At 40.7% G+C, this 15261-nt stretch overlaps 1 non-coding gene across 1 annotated transcript; it reads right to left on the bottom strand.

The window, feature by feature from the left end:
- Positions 1–1482: 1482 nt before the first annotated feature.
- On the bottom strand, positions 1483–1606 carry LOC132656676 (small nucleolar RNA SNORA31). Its single transcript, XR_009594391.1, has one exon. It is a non-coding gene; the product is annotated as a small nucleolar RNA SNORA31 (small nucleolar RNA).
- Positions 1607–15261: the final 13655 nt, after the last annotated feature.

The raw sequence follows: 15261 nt of genomic DNA, 5'->3' as shown, positions 1-15261 counted from the left end.
TTCTTACAGCATTTATCTTATCTTATAAGAGTCATTTTACTTTCTTTTCATTACTCATGAAGGTGAACATGAGCAGGATCTCATCTATTGTATTTGAAGAGTCAGAAAAATATGTTCCACATTGTCCAAACGCAGGAGCTGTTAGCTAAGCAAATAGACTAGAGGATGTCAAATGTATAGTCCTTCATGCATAAAAATGTTTAGATATTTTATTTCTATGTTGTTTTCTCCTAGACACAGATTCTGGTTGCCTACTGGGATTCTGGGATGAATTATATTTATATAAAAGACTACTAGATATTAAAGAAAGTTATGGTGATGTACTTACAAAAGAAATTAAAAAAATGGAAAGTAAGAATGGTGGCATACACAAAGAACTCTCTGAAATTACAAAAGTGTTATTACAACTAGAGCAAAGAGAAGCAGAACGGGAAGAACTCTGCAATTTGAGGCATGCCAGGTAAGTTGAAAAAAATGTAAACATTAATGTGATCTACATAACTGTAAAATGGATGAACACAGTGAGGTGCAGGAGTTGACCTTGCCTCCTGCCGATGGTTGCAGTAGGTGGCCTAGCCTGAGCAGTGCTGGAAAGCTCTCCCTGGTGGTTTCAGATAAGGTGCACTGACCAGCTCAGCTACCATGCAGGCCCACATCCAGAGCTCTGAGTTGGCCCACCCCAAAATCTATAAAATTTGCAAATGTTGGAACATGTGAAAGGGCCAGTCCTGCTGATCCAAAGCTGCAGGGTCTTCATGACACAGGGCAACAACAGGATAACTGGGAGGAATCCCAGTGAGGACCCAATATTGATGGTGTCACAGAAGCCCGAGTCCTCAAACCAGACCAATGACTCACTGCAATGAACATTTGTGAGTGAAGATTTGTGGACAGAGGGCTAAGCTGTGGGACACACTGTGACATACAGTAGCTTTCACGATGAGATGTTTACTATGCTTGGCTGTTTTTGTTTACCTCCATGTTTTATTTTGGGGGAAGGTTGCAAGAGGTGAATATGAGGATGGGGGAGATGTGCGGGACTGGGGTGCATGATACAAAACTCACAAAGAATCAATAAAAAATGTAAAAAAAGAATATAAAATGATCATTTTCATGATCCCAGAATTTTTTTCTAGAATGTAAACAGTTGTAGTTTTTAATTATTTTTCATTACTTGGGATGAACTAAGGGTCTCATGTGCTAGACACCCCAGACCTCCTTGAAACTTTCTGTTTTTAATTTTTAATGCACTCTATTTTTAGACAACCTACATGACATTCTTTTCTTACAAAAACAATGCCTCCACTCCAAATAAATCATGGAAAACATAAAGCTCAAGATGACATCAGTCCCGTTTGTCCTAAGTCCTGGTGCTGAATGGATGATACACAGTTACAGTGGCAATAGGTCCATTTTGTCACTGTAAAACAAGGAGATTGCACTAAGAGACCCCAGCTTGAGTGCGAAACTTTCCTATCACATGGATGTACTCCCCAGTGCAATCTGGGCTGCCACAAAGTCAGTCAGGAAGTTCAGGGAGTGTTTTCTTTTGCCTCCTAGAGCAAACCAGAAAAACAACCACCAACTGTAAGAGTTCTGTCAGTGTTTTTGACATGCTGAAATAAACAAAACAAAACACTAGAAGGCTGGGAAGATGGGTTAGTAGGTAAAGTACTTGCCATGAGGGCACGCGGGCTTGGGTTTGTTTCCTAGAACACTTATGAAAAGGTGCCTGACATGCTGTACATCTGTAACACAGTACTAGGGAGGCAGAGAAGGGAGCTTAGCTGACATCTTGAGCCATAAGCATGAGGCAGAGATGAAGAATGAGCTAAGTGGGAATGGTGTGGGATTTTAAAATTTCAAAGCCCATGCCCAGAGACACACTTCTTCTAAGAAGGCCACACTTCCTAATCCCTCCCAAATAGTTCCACCAGCCGGGGACCAAACATTCAAGTGTCTGAGCCTATTGGGGCTATTCTCATCCAAGCACCACAATGAATATTAATATAAGCATACTTAATTGCAGGCCTTTCTTAAAACAAAGTGAGAAGAGAATAAATGATGGTTGTTTTTATGGAAAAATAAAAACAGAGTTAAGAGGCAGGGAAAGTGAATATCATGAAGAATTTGAATGGCAGCTGTGGTCACCTCTATACCATCAATGCTATAATGAAAACTATGATGTCAGTCAACATGAAATGTTCCTAGGGAATCTAAATATGAACTTAAAGGTTTTAAACAACAGTGTGACACAGGTAAATTAATCATCACTGCAAAATTCATATTTTAACCAATATTACTTGTATGAATTTGGGTTCTCTGAATGTTTGTAATATCTATTTAATTCATCTATCTATCTATCTATATCTATCTATCCATCTATCTATCTCTCTGTCTATCTTATGTCAGTGAAGGAATACTATTTTGGAAATGTGTTCTTTGACAATTTCATCATCCTATAAACATCAAAGGTTGTGCTTATGCAACTGTGGCACTTCCACTGTAACACACGAGTTGTTGACTGGGATGTTGTTATATAGTGTGTTGCTGTATTATTCAGTGTTAAATTGTCACATCCTAAGATGAAATTATGACACAGCTAAAATTATTGATCTTACTCTGACCAATTATTGTTTGTAACCATTTAGCTTGTAATTTTATGTTGCTCTTTCAGTTTTTACATTGTTTCAGAGATAATCTTGTAGAAGTATAAATTTACTGAAGGAGAAATGATATTGATAAGCATGTAACTTTTCCTTAAACTGAACACATTTTTGCTTAATAGGACAAAATTAAGAACTTCACCTTACATACTAGGACTTGTGAGGTAAATGTGGGTAGGCAATTAAGTATGAAAGTTGGAAGCACTTATTCTAATAGAAGATTATTTTGTCAAAGGCAAAAATGTGTTTTTCTACCTTTGGAGACAAAAGAGGTTTGGCTTTTTTTGTTATGTAGCCAATTGGAAAGGTAGATTTGTAGTGTTTAACTCACAGAAAAGCTCTGGCAACTGCTTTCCTGATCTGTATCCCACCTCGCTTCATGTACTGTTCAGAGTTCTGCTCTGCATAAGGCAGCCCAGCATGAATACTTACAAGAATGCATTCATTCAAGAACCTTGATCTCAAAATGGAGTCCAACATTATGTTGGTCTTTATCAGGCAGTGCCTCAGTTACATGCTGCTTAGTGTGAAGGTTCTGTTTGCATTGAATCACTGCACTGAAAGTTAAGCACTGAGAAAAAGTTACTCATGAATTATTATAAGTAGTTGCTAGTGAAGTTGTAAAAGTTTTGTGAATTCCCGAGGACAAATTATAGGCCTCATGATCCCCAGTGGCTGCTGATTACAGTCGTGTGAAAAAAATGCCAGAGTGCACATTTTGTAGAAGACATCTACTGGCACACCAAGCACCTACCATACCAGGTCTTACTGTTCGGATTTATTTAAAAATACCATGCACACAACAGATCTTATATGAAAGAGATTTGTTGGAAGGAGGTAGATAGAGAGAGGGAGAAAGAGAGCAGGAGTGAGAGACAGAGACAGAGTGAGAGAGACAGAGGGGGGTGGGACCCCCAGGAGAAAAACCAAAGCAGAGATAGTGTAAGAGAAAAGAGAGAGTGAGGCAGAGAGAGGATTAGAGAGAGAGAGAGCACGGGTTAGAGTGGCAGACCATTTATATCTGCAACACCTGGCCCAGGTGATATAGGATACAGGTACTGACATTGTCAGGACCCTAAAGGTCCCTAAGGGTAGGCCAGTTGAAGTGCCTGCAGAGCATAACATTCCTCCCTTTTTGTTTAATTAAAAAAATGAGCTAGGAAGGGGTGGCAAGATGGGAATGAGGACATTGGACTGCTTCTCATGCAAGGCAAGTTAAAGTATATAAATGTAGGTTCATTGGAAGCAGCTCTTGGTCACCATGCAAGGGGGAAAGACAGAGACAGAGATAGACAGACAGACAGACAGATAGGTAGATAGATAGATAGATAGATAGATAGAGAGTTAGAGAAAGTAAGAGCACCAAAATGTTCAGATTACATGGTAAGGAAGGGAAGCTCCTGCCCTGGAAAGTTCAGGGTAGAAGGTGGGGTTTGCCAGCCTTCCCCAGCAGCAGGTAGGGACAGAGGAATGCTGGGAGAACCTGGAGCATTTGTTCTGGGCCTGAAGTCCACCCATTCCATCCTTTTGTTGATAATAAAATGATAACAGGCAAAGAGTCTTTTTTTTGGCTACTTCCTGCTGACACTGGTGCAGCGATAGGGAGATCAAAAGGCTGAAATGTTGGCCAAGTCCAAAAAGAGTAGGCTGTTTTGATGCTGCCCCAAATCTGTGAGAACATCTGTGGCTGGGAGTGAATGTGACAAGGTATGCGAGGTTGGACTGAACATCTGTGGTTATCTGCTTTAGCGCTGTCATGGATGTTGGAAACACCTGGGTCTGGCAGGCTACTGGAACATATATATGAACAGAAGACAAAGTTAAGTAGGTCAGGGAAGAAATTCCTTTAGGTGGTCATTTGAAACTTTTGGAAGAGCAAGCAGAGACAGAAGGTTTGGATCAAAGAAGAGAAAAAAAACTTAAACATGGGAACCTACAATAACCCAATCGCTGAGCATAATTAAAAAGGTCTTGTTTTGGATTTTTTATCTAAAGAATACTGAGGACAAGTTTGTTTGCAGAGGTGTGTAAGCTTGGAAGCCCTTAAAGTGGGTGCTAGGTATAGAAATCTGAAATTATTAAGGAGACCACCTGAGAGGAGAGCCTGGGGGTACAGTGGGGAATGCAATTCTCATGGGTGAAAAAGAAAAGTAAATTAGTTCTGCCAGAATTTAGGGCATCCCCCAAAAGTACAGGAGAATCAGAGGTGAAACAGCACAAGCTGGCATAGCAGGTGATCATGAGCTGTGCCAGGGGCCATGCAGAAGACCCCGAGAGACACAGCCTCACCTATTACTAAGATTTTCAAGAAAAGGAAGCTGGAAACTGTGTCAGTAGAAAATATTATTCACCCAGGGAAAGGTGTCTGTATGAGTGTTGGTGAGAGGGACTAACCATAGCTTTGAAGGCTGTGATGAGTGGTGCCTCTGTTCCCCAATGAACCAGAGAGGTGCCAGACAATCAACGATTAGTTCCTTGGACAAAGGGGAACTTTAGAAATGTTAGCATCAACACTGTAACCTGCAGTAAAATACACACCATAGAAAAAGGCAGTAGATATACACCTTTGTATTAACAGCATAATCACTCTTTAGGCGGATCTCTGGAAAGGCAGAAGCCTTCTGTGAAGTAGAAGAGGCAAAAACTCACTTGATCATAATTATTAGCATGAGTACACATCATGAAAGAGGGACTTCTTCCCTCTATCCAGAAGATTGGATACATATGTTTAACACAATGAAAAACATCTTATAGGTCTATATTTAAAAGACCAAAGGAGATTTAAAATCTTGAGCTTGGAACCAAGAAAGCAGAAGATGGAAAGATCTCCCATGCTCATGGATCAGTAGGATTAAGATAGTGAAAATGCAAGGCTGCCCACTCTCCCCATATCTCTTCAACATAGTGCTGGAAGTCCTTGCTAGAGCAATAAGACAGTTGAAGGAGATCAAGGGGATACAAATTGGAAAGAAAGAAGTCAAATTATCACTATTTGCAAATGATATGATAGTATACATGAGTGACCCCAAAAACTCTACCAGGGAACTTCTATAGCTGATAAACACCTTCAGCAAAGTGGCCGGATACAACATTAACTCAAAAAAATCAGTAGCCCTCCTGTATACAAACAAAAGGGCTAAGAAAGAAATTAGAGAAACAACACCCTTCATAATAGCCACAAATGATATAAAGTACCTTGGTGTAACCCTAACCAAGCAAGTCAAAGACTTGTATGAAAAAAATTCCAAGTCTCTGAAGAAAGAATTAGAAGAAGATATGAGAAGATGGAAAGATCTCCCATGCTCATGGCTTGGCAGGATTAACATAGTAAAAATGACCATCTTACCAAAAGCAATCTACAGATTCAATGCAATTCCCATCAAATTGCCAACACAATTCTTTACAGACCTGGAAAAAAAATTCTCAACTTCGTATGGAATAACAAGAAACCCAGAATTGCTAAAACAATCCTCTACAAGAAAAGATCTTCTGGAGGTATCTCCATCCCTGATTTCAAGCTGTACTATAGAGCAACAGTTATAAAAACTGCATGGTACTGGCATAGAAACAGAATGGTGGATCAATGGAACTGAACAGAAGACCCAGAAATAAACCCACACACTTATGGACACCTGATCTTTGAGAAAGATGCCAAAACCATACAATGGAAAAAAGATAGCATCTTCAACAAATGGTGCTGGTCCAACTGGATGTCTACATGTAGAAAAATGAAAATAGATCCATACTTATCACCCTGCACAAAACTGAAGTCCAAGTGGATCAAAGACCTCAACATAAAACCAGACACATTAAATCAGCTAGAAAAAAAAGTGGGGAATACCCTAGAACTCATTGGTGGAAGAGAAAACTTCCTGAACAGAACACCAACAGCACAGGCTCTAAGAGCAACAATCAATAAATGGGACCTCATGAAATTGAAAAGCTTCTATAAAGCAAAGGACATAGTCATCAAAACAAAGCGACTGCTTACAGATTGGGAAAGAATCATCACCAACCCTTTATCTGACAGAGGACTCATATCCAGTACATATAAAGAACTAAAGAAGCTGAAAAGCAGCAAACCAAGTAATCCACTTAAAAAATGGGAAACAGAGCTAAACAGAGAATTCTCTGGAGAGGAATATCAAATGGCAGAGAAGCACTTAAAGAAATGCTCAACCTCATTAGCCATTAGGGAAATGCAAATCAAAACAACCCTGAGATTTCACCTTACACCCATCAGAATGGCCAAGATGAAAAACTCAAGTGACAACACATGCTGGAGAGGTTGTGGAGAAAGGGGAACCCTTCTCCACTGCTGGTGGGAGTGTAAACTTGTACAACCACTCTGGAAATCAATCTGGCACTTTCTCAGACAACTAGGAATAGTGCTTCCTCAAGATCCAGCCATACCACTCCTAGGCATATATCCAAAAGAAGCTCAAGTACACAAAAAGGATATTTGCTCAACCATGTTTGTAGCAGCTTTATTTGTAATAGCCAGAAGCTGGAAACAGCCCTGATGCCCCTCAAATGAAGAATGGGTGCAGAAATTGTGGTACATCTATACAATGGAGTATTACCCAGCAATGAAAAATAAGGAAATCATAAAATTTGCAGGTAAATGGTGGGACCTGGAAAGGATCATCCTGAGTGAGTTGTCCCAGAAGCAAAAAGACACACAAGGTATATACTCACTCATATAAACATACAACATAGAATAAACCCACTAAAATCTGTGCATCTAAACATACTAAGCAAAAGAGAGGACCCTAACTAAAATGTTTAATCCCCATCCTGAAAGGCAAAGAGGATGGACATCAGAAGAAGAAGAAAACAGGAAACAACCTAGGAACCTGCTACAGAGGGCCTCTGAAAGCCACAAGAAGAAAACAGGAAACAACCTAGGAACCTGCCACAGAGGGCCTCTGAAAGCCTCTGCCATGCAGACTGTGAAAGCAGATACTGAGCCTGATGGCCAACTGATGGGCAGAGCAAATGGAATTTTATGTAAGAAGTGGGAAATAGTAAGAGCTGGTGAGGACAGAGTCTCCACAAGGAGAGCAAAAGAACAAGAAAATTTGAACACAGGGAACTTCCCAGAGACTCATAGTCCAACCAAGGACTATTCATGGAGATAACCTGGAACCCTGACAATGCAGCCACTTCTGATGAGAACTGATAGACTAATATCAGAAAGAAGGAGAGGAGGACCTCCCCTATCAGTGGACTTGGGGAGGGGCATGCATGCAGAAAGGGGGGGAGGGTGGGACCGGGAGGGGAGGAGGGAGGGGCTTATGGGGGGATACAAAATGAATAAAGTGTAATTAATAAAAATTAAATTTAAAAAAATGAAAAAAAAAGATAGTGAAAATGGTCATTCTACCAAAAGCAATTACCAGATTCAGTGCAGTTCCCATCAAAATACCAACACAATTCTTTAAAAAATTAGAATATTTCTCATTTTCATATGAAAAAACAAAAAGCCAGAATAGCTAAAATAACCCTGTACAGTAAAAGATCTGTTGGAGTTATCTCCATTCCTGATCTCAAGCTATACAGTAGAGCCACAGTAATAAAAATGGCATTGTTGGCATAGAAACAGACTGATGGAACAATGGAATTTAATTGAAGACCTAGAAATACACCCACACTCCTATAGACACTTGATTTTTGACAAAGAAATGAAAACCATATAATGGAAAAAAAATCAGCATCTTCAACAAATGGTGCTGGTCTAACTGGATATCTATACATAGAAAAATGGAAATAGATTCACATCTATCGCCAGCACAAAACTCAAATCCAAGTGGATCAAAGACCTCAATATAAAACCAGACACACTGAACCTGTTAGAAGAAAAGGGGAAGAGCTTTGAACTCATTGGCCCAGGAGACAACTTCCTGAACAGAACACCAACAGCACAGGCTCTAAGAGCAACAATCAATAAATGGGTCCTCATGAAACTGAAAAGCTTCTGTAAAGCAAAGACACTGTTAACAGAACAAAATGACAGCCGACAAATTGGGAAAGGATCTTCACCAACCCTACATCTGACAGAGGTCTAATATCCAGAATATATAAAGAACTCAAGAAATTAAACACCAACAAGCCAAGTAATCCAATTAAAAAAACAGCCTACAGAGCTAAACAGAGATTTCTCAGTAGAGGAATCTCAAATGGCAGAGAAACAAAAAAATGCTCAGTGTCCTTAATCATCAGGGAAAGGCAAATCAAAAAGACCCTGAGATTTCACCTTACACCCATCAGAATGGTTAAAATAAAAAATTGAACTGACCACACATGCTGGAGAGGTTGTGGAGAAAGGGGAACCATCCTCCATTGCTGATGGGAATGTAAATTTGTACAACCACTTTGGAAATCAATCTGGTGCTTTCTCAGAAAACTGGGAATAGTGCTACCTCAAGATGCAGCTATACAACTCCTAGGCATATATCTGAAAGATGCTCAAGTATACAACAAGGATATTTGCTCAGCTATGTTGATAGCAGCTTTATTTGTATAGCCAGTGTCTGGAATCATCCTAGATTTCCCTCAACAAAGGAATGGATACAGAGTGGGGGACAGGGAGAGGGCAGCCTAGCCAGGCCACAGAGGAAGATGATGCAGGCAGTTCTGATGAGACCTGATAGGCTAGGGTCAGATGGGAGGGTTGGAGGACCTTCCCTATCAGTGGACTAGGGGAGGGGCATAGGAGAAGAAGAGGGAGGGGGCTGGGATTGGGAGGAGATGAGGGAGGGGGCTATAGCCAGGATACAAAGTGAATAAATCATATTAAATAATAAATTTTTAAAGAGGAAAAGAGGATTTTTTTTTGTCAGTGTTCACTACAGAGGGAGCTGGCCAGCACATGAGCTCCTACAGGCCAGCTGTATGAGTAGGAAAGGGGTCTACAGCCATGCAGTGACTCCACTGGAAAGAAGAGTAGAAGTTAGGATCGAGTCTAACCGACAAACCTTAGGAGTGGTTAGATTCACGGCTGGAACAGGCGCCGTACATCAGCAGGCACACCTGTGTGCAGCTGAGCCCAAAGCCTATGCTGTGGTAGAGTGAGCAGCCTTGAAAGGCTAGCAGGACAGAAGGCTGTCTGAGCAGGTCCTCAGTGGCTGAAGCAGGCTCCAGTTGGTGTCTGGAGAAGTCCAGTGGGTTCTGACTGCTGTATGTGTAAATTCTACAGCGTTTGAGGGAGTGATCATGAGGGGAGTATTGCCAAGCCTGCTTGCCCACTTCCTGGCTAGGCAAGATACAGCCCAACCTCTGTTGTGGGAATCATCAGTGGAGTTGCAGCCCCAGGGCCTGTGTGCTCCACCAAGCAGTGGAGGTGCCAGAGGCTTGAAAACAGAGAGTTGAGAGAAAGCAAATCTGTCATAGCAGGCCAATCAGAATGGAATAGGATTCCAGCAGCCTTGGCAGTGTGACCACCAGATGAGGCCACTGCCTAGTGCCTGCTGAAAATAGCTATAGCTATCCCTGTACAGCCACCAATGTTAGGATCTCCTTAAGAATGCCACATACAACAGATTTGATATGAGAGAGGTTTATTGGATGGATGTGGAGAGAGAGATGAAGAGGGAGAAAGAGAAAGAGAAAGAGGAGAAAGAGAAAGAGAGAAAGGACATTGGAGAAAGAGAGAGAGAGAGGGAGAAGAAAGGAGAGGGTGAGGGAGAGGGTGAAGGAGAGAGGGAGAGAGAGAAGAGAAGAGGGAGGGGAAGAAGGAGAGAGAGGGAGAGCGGCAGAGGGAGGGGGAGAGGAAGGATGGGGGTGGCAGACAGGTTATAACTGAAGATTCTGGCTCAGGTCTTGACCTAAGACACAGGTAGTGACATAGTATGTGGTCATACCCTAAAGGCCCCTAGGGGCAGGCCAGTTGAACTGCCTGCACAACATAACCCTTACCATGGCTTAAACTACAAAGAACTACTGCTGGAAGCTAATAGGACATACAGCTCCCTGTGCATCAATTACTCCTCTAAGAGTCTGCTGTAGTGGGTAAAGGAGTCTCTTCATTTTAGAGTCAGAGTCACTGAGGTGTAGAAGGCTAATTCACCCCAGTTCATGCAGGCGTTAAATCTATGGAGCTAGGATACAGATCCATCTGGAGAGATGCTGCCACTCAATTTCATGAAACATCTACTTGTCACCCAGAGTATCATCTTTATTTTTATTATCACTAGTATCCTTTGAACACTCATCTACATGAAGTTTTCAAATGATCTTTTTTGAGGTAGTATTGAAATATAAGCAAATTCTTCACACATGGAATTACTGGGTTTTCTCCCATTTTATGATTTTTTTTCCTGTTTGAATATCTCATGAAATGTAATATAAAAAGAAGAGTCATGTGCGTCCATTTTAGAGCAGAGTTCAACAACTTTTCTGCAGGAAAGTGGACCATATGGTTGTAGGCTACACAGGAGTAAGGTTCCTGTTCCATCAACTCTGCTCTCTCTGTATGGCATGGAAGCTCCCACAGACAATGGCTGAATGGCGAATGGATGCAGCTGTTTTGACTAGCACTTTAGCATGAAAATGGGTGATGGGCAGATGTGTTCTGGAAGACACACTAAGCTTCTTTGTTTTAGTTGCAGGAAGCACAGCTGGGAGAAGATCCACAGAGAGAAGGGGTTTTGAGTTCCACCAGCAAGGAACATCTGCTGCGGAAGTATGACGTAAAGCCTCATGTAAAACCCCTCTGTTAGTCATAAAACTGATCAGCAGTGCAGTGTGGAGATTGTGTCGCCACAGCAACAAACACACCGGTGCTAAGCCAGACAGACTGTGCTGTATGCAATGTCTAATTTAGGGCTGCGATATAATTAGTGCTATGCTAATAATTTGCATTGGCAAGATCCTGGATTCCCTAATCTTTCCTCTTTTCAGTTTCTTAAGAATCAAATCACTAAAAATTGAGAATAATTAGTTATTCTGTAAAATACCTTTTTAGGCTGGAAGTTGAATGCCTTAAGTTAGAGGACTCAGTAAAGAACCAAGCAGAAGAAATTGAAGAGATTAAGAATCAACTATTTAGAGAGGATTTGGTAAGTTAGTTTATTATTCATTTCTGCCACCATGAAGAGAGAATTTCCTGTCCTCAGTGCTACTTTATGGGAAAATTAGAGGAAACAGGAAAGAGTTAATTGATGAAAAAATATTTTTGTATTCATGATGATAATACGTGTAAGAGTGCAAGCTTTCTTGTCTTAGCAGAAGAGCTTGTCTGAATTCATTGAATTAATATTTGTGCAGTTAGGTCTTGCTAGAGAAGATCAGGAACACCTCACTGTGTTTATTCATCCACTGAGGGACCTCCTGGCTGTTTCCACCTTCTGCCTTTTGTAACCCTACTCTAGAGGGACATGGGTATGCTATTCTCTGCTTGAGTTTCTATTAGTATTTTATAGAGCTCTGTTAGTATTTGATTTTTCTTAGAATACTAAGTAGACATTTGATGTAGTCCCTTGTAATCTAGCCTTTCAGGGATGTTTTAAGAATAGTTTCTAATTTGTATTTCATCAAGAATCAGTATTGGCTGTTATGCCAACTCTTCCCCCAATAAAGTATATATCTTTCTAGACATTAAAGAAAGGTGATACAGTAAGTTGTTAGAAACGGCTGCTTGATATAATAGGGCCTTGTAGAGACAACTGGTACTGCTGGCATTTAAGTTGCAGAGTCTAATTTTTTTATTCCCTTATGCTCATTACCCTTCAAAAGACATCACAATGAAATATCATAATATAGAGATATAATTTAGGATTCGATTTTAATGGCATAGCATAAAAACTATACTCATTAGAGTAGAAATCTTTTATTACTCATGCAGTCTTTTGTAGAAATTGAGATCACAGTGGGCTGGAAAGATGGACATGCAGACATTTGTGGAGGACACAAGTTTGTGTCTCAGCACCCATGTTGGGTGACTCACAACTGCTCAAACCCCATCTCTAGGGATTCTGATGCCCCCTCTTGACTCAGGGGGTACCTGCATTTACATATGCACTTTACCAAATGCAGACACGTGTAAACACATAATTAAAATAAAATAAACTTTTTAATCAAAGAAATCGGGATCTTAAGATTGCACTGTGAGTACTCAGTTGGAGCAATGGTGTATTTGTTTCTATTGACTTGTCTCTTTGTGTCATAACTTATAGTTCATTATATACATACACTTCTCAGGGCAAAGGAGAACATTTGTATTGACTGATCTTCTTCATGACTGAAGAGGCATTGAAAAAAGATTTTACTCTCGTTAATTAATTAGTCCACCAATTACTATGCTTTTCCTGCATATATATGCCAACACATCGGTTAGGAGTATTCTGTCAATAGGAGTTCTGACAGGAATTCTTCACATACAGAAATACATTAGGATTGAAAATTGAAAGTACTATATTATAGGGCCCCAGACATATGGGCGAAAGCCCATGCCTGCTCAGCTTGCAGCTGAGATACAGACTTGGCAAGGTCCAGGTCCAGTGGGCAAAGGGCAGGTCTGGTGAGATGAAGCCCAGCCGGATGCAGGCAATGGCTGCTGAGGCAGTTCTGTACACCAGCTGAGCAGCAAAAGCTGAATGTTGGCTGAAGCATGAGGCAGGCCAGACACTCAAGGCTCAGGGTGGGCAGCTGCCTGATTTGCAGCAGAGTTTGGGCATCCAGTGGTGATTTTCTGGAGACGGGGACCCTCCCTCTTTTAGAATTATGACAATTCTCGGGCTGTCATGGTGGAAGGCTGATGGCACCATGCAGCATGCAACCTCCAATGCCTTTTTTTGAAACTGGGGATTTACAAACCTTGAGCAGAGGGGGGGATTTCGAGAGAGAATGTTTTTGATTTTATTAGGTCTGGGGCTTAGGGATACTTGGTTTACGTGTAGTAGTACAGTGCTTCAGTTTTCATGCAGTAGCAAGGTCCTATCACAGGAAGGAGAACACAGCACTTAATTATCCTATGGGTAGGGGAAAATCTTCATGTCAAGTCTAAGGTCCTTTGGAAAGTCAAGACATCAAGGCATCTTATTAGCACATAAGGGGGGTGTCTTCAGGATAGCTAGCTGGCTGAAATGGTCTCCCTATCAGGAAAGGGTTGTGCCTGTGACCTTCCTTGAGGGCTATGTGGTGTTCTCTACAACATCTGGGGTCACTCAGATTAGGGAGTGGGAAGACTTTTAGAACCATGCTGAGAAAAGGGAGTCCACTGAAATAGACCTAGCTCAGTTTGGTCATCTGGATACATCAGACTTCAACCTTATCCAACAGAGCTCCATCCCAGGTGGCACAACTCCAAAAAGGCCACACCTCCTAATCCTTCCCAGACAGCTCATGAATTGGGGACTAAGCATGCCTGTCTGAGCCTATGGGGGTCAATCTCATTCAAACCACCAAGCAGCACACCTGCTGTCTCAGCTCCTTCAAGGTGGAGACAGACGGTCAGCCTTGGTTGTACTGGGTCCTTGCTCTAAGCTAGCCTGGGCTGACAGCCAAACAAGAAACCTGAAGTCTCTTTTGTAGCTAAGAGATTTGCATTAGCAAATCTACATCTAGCGCCTGTCCATAGACAGTAAGTGAACACTCAGCACTATCACAGGCATTTATGATGCTCAGGTCAGGTGTCTGTGAATGGTGCTCATGGGTTTCCTGGCATTTATGAGTAAATAATTCTGTTTTTTCTTGCTTGTTCACATGTCAACTTTCAACTAATCAAAACTTCTGCTATAGCAAATGTATCCAGCAGTATAACTTCTGGGTCAAATGTGTATTCTGTTTTAACAAAAGTCATTATTTGAATTTTTCTAGTTGGCATTTTATAAACCGTTTCTAATGAATTTTGATCATAAACTCATGAAAACACTATTTTAAGAAATATGGATGAATCTCTAGGTATTTAAAAAATACACTTATAAATATTTTGTCAAAGGCTGAAGACAGAAAGAAACAACAAAATAAACTTACCCAGTCAACACAGTCTCTGGCATGTGCTTTGGATCAAGAGAAGGAGAAAACTGAAGGATTAGAAAAGGAACTTCATGGGTAAGATTATAATATTTAAGATCTTTTTAGCCATTCAGATATTGATTTAAGTTTAATTGTGTATCTGCCATTTTATAACCAAAATAATTATGTTTTAAATGTACTTTCTGAAACCCAGGACAATATGGAGTATTTTTTGAGTGCCCAAATATGATTATTACCCTTTAATGGCTTTGGCAGCAGTAATAACTATGCCTTTGGTGTAACTGTCACTGTACCCTTTGTCTTCTACCTTGAATTTGTATTTCTGAAATGTGTGTGCGTGCATGTGTGTTTCTCTTTTTGGTAATATTCTTTCCTTCGATATTCAAATCATCTCACATCTTAGATTCTGTCTTTGTTGTTCTTTCTCAGCACAATTATGTTGATTATATTTACTTTCTTCTACCTCCTTCTCTTTTTCAGTCATAAAATATATGGAAAGGATAATCTCATTTGAACTAATGTCATCCATGTTTACATGAGATATATATGTTTTAAACTTTAGTTTGTTAGCTGAGTGTATGCTCATGATATTTTCCCAAGAATTTTTGATTTATGGTTG

Source organism: Meriones unguiculatus, chromosome 9 (genome assembly GCF_030254825.1).
Source record: "Meriones unguiculatus strain TT.TT164.6M chromosome 9, Bangor_MerUng_6.1, whole genome shotgun sequence".
Classification (NCBI taxonomy): Eukaryota; Metazoa; Chordata; class Mammalia; order Rodentia; family Muridae; genus Meriones; species Meriones unguiculatus.
Note: the sequence above shows the minus strand (reverse complement) of the source record. Positions and strands in the feature narration are given on the sequence as shown.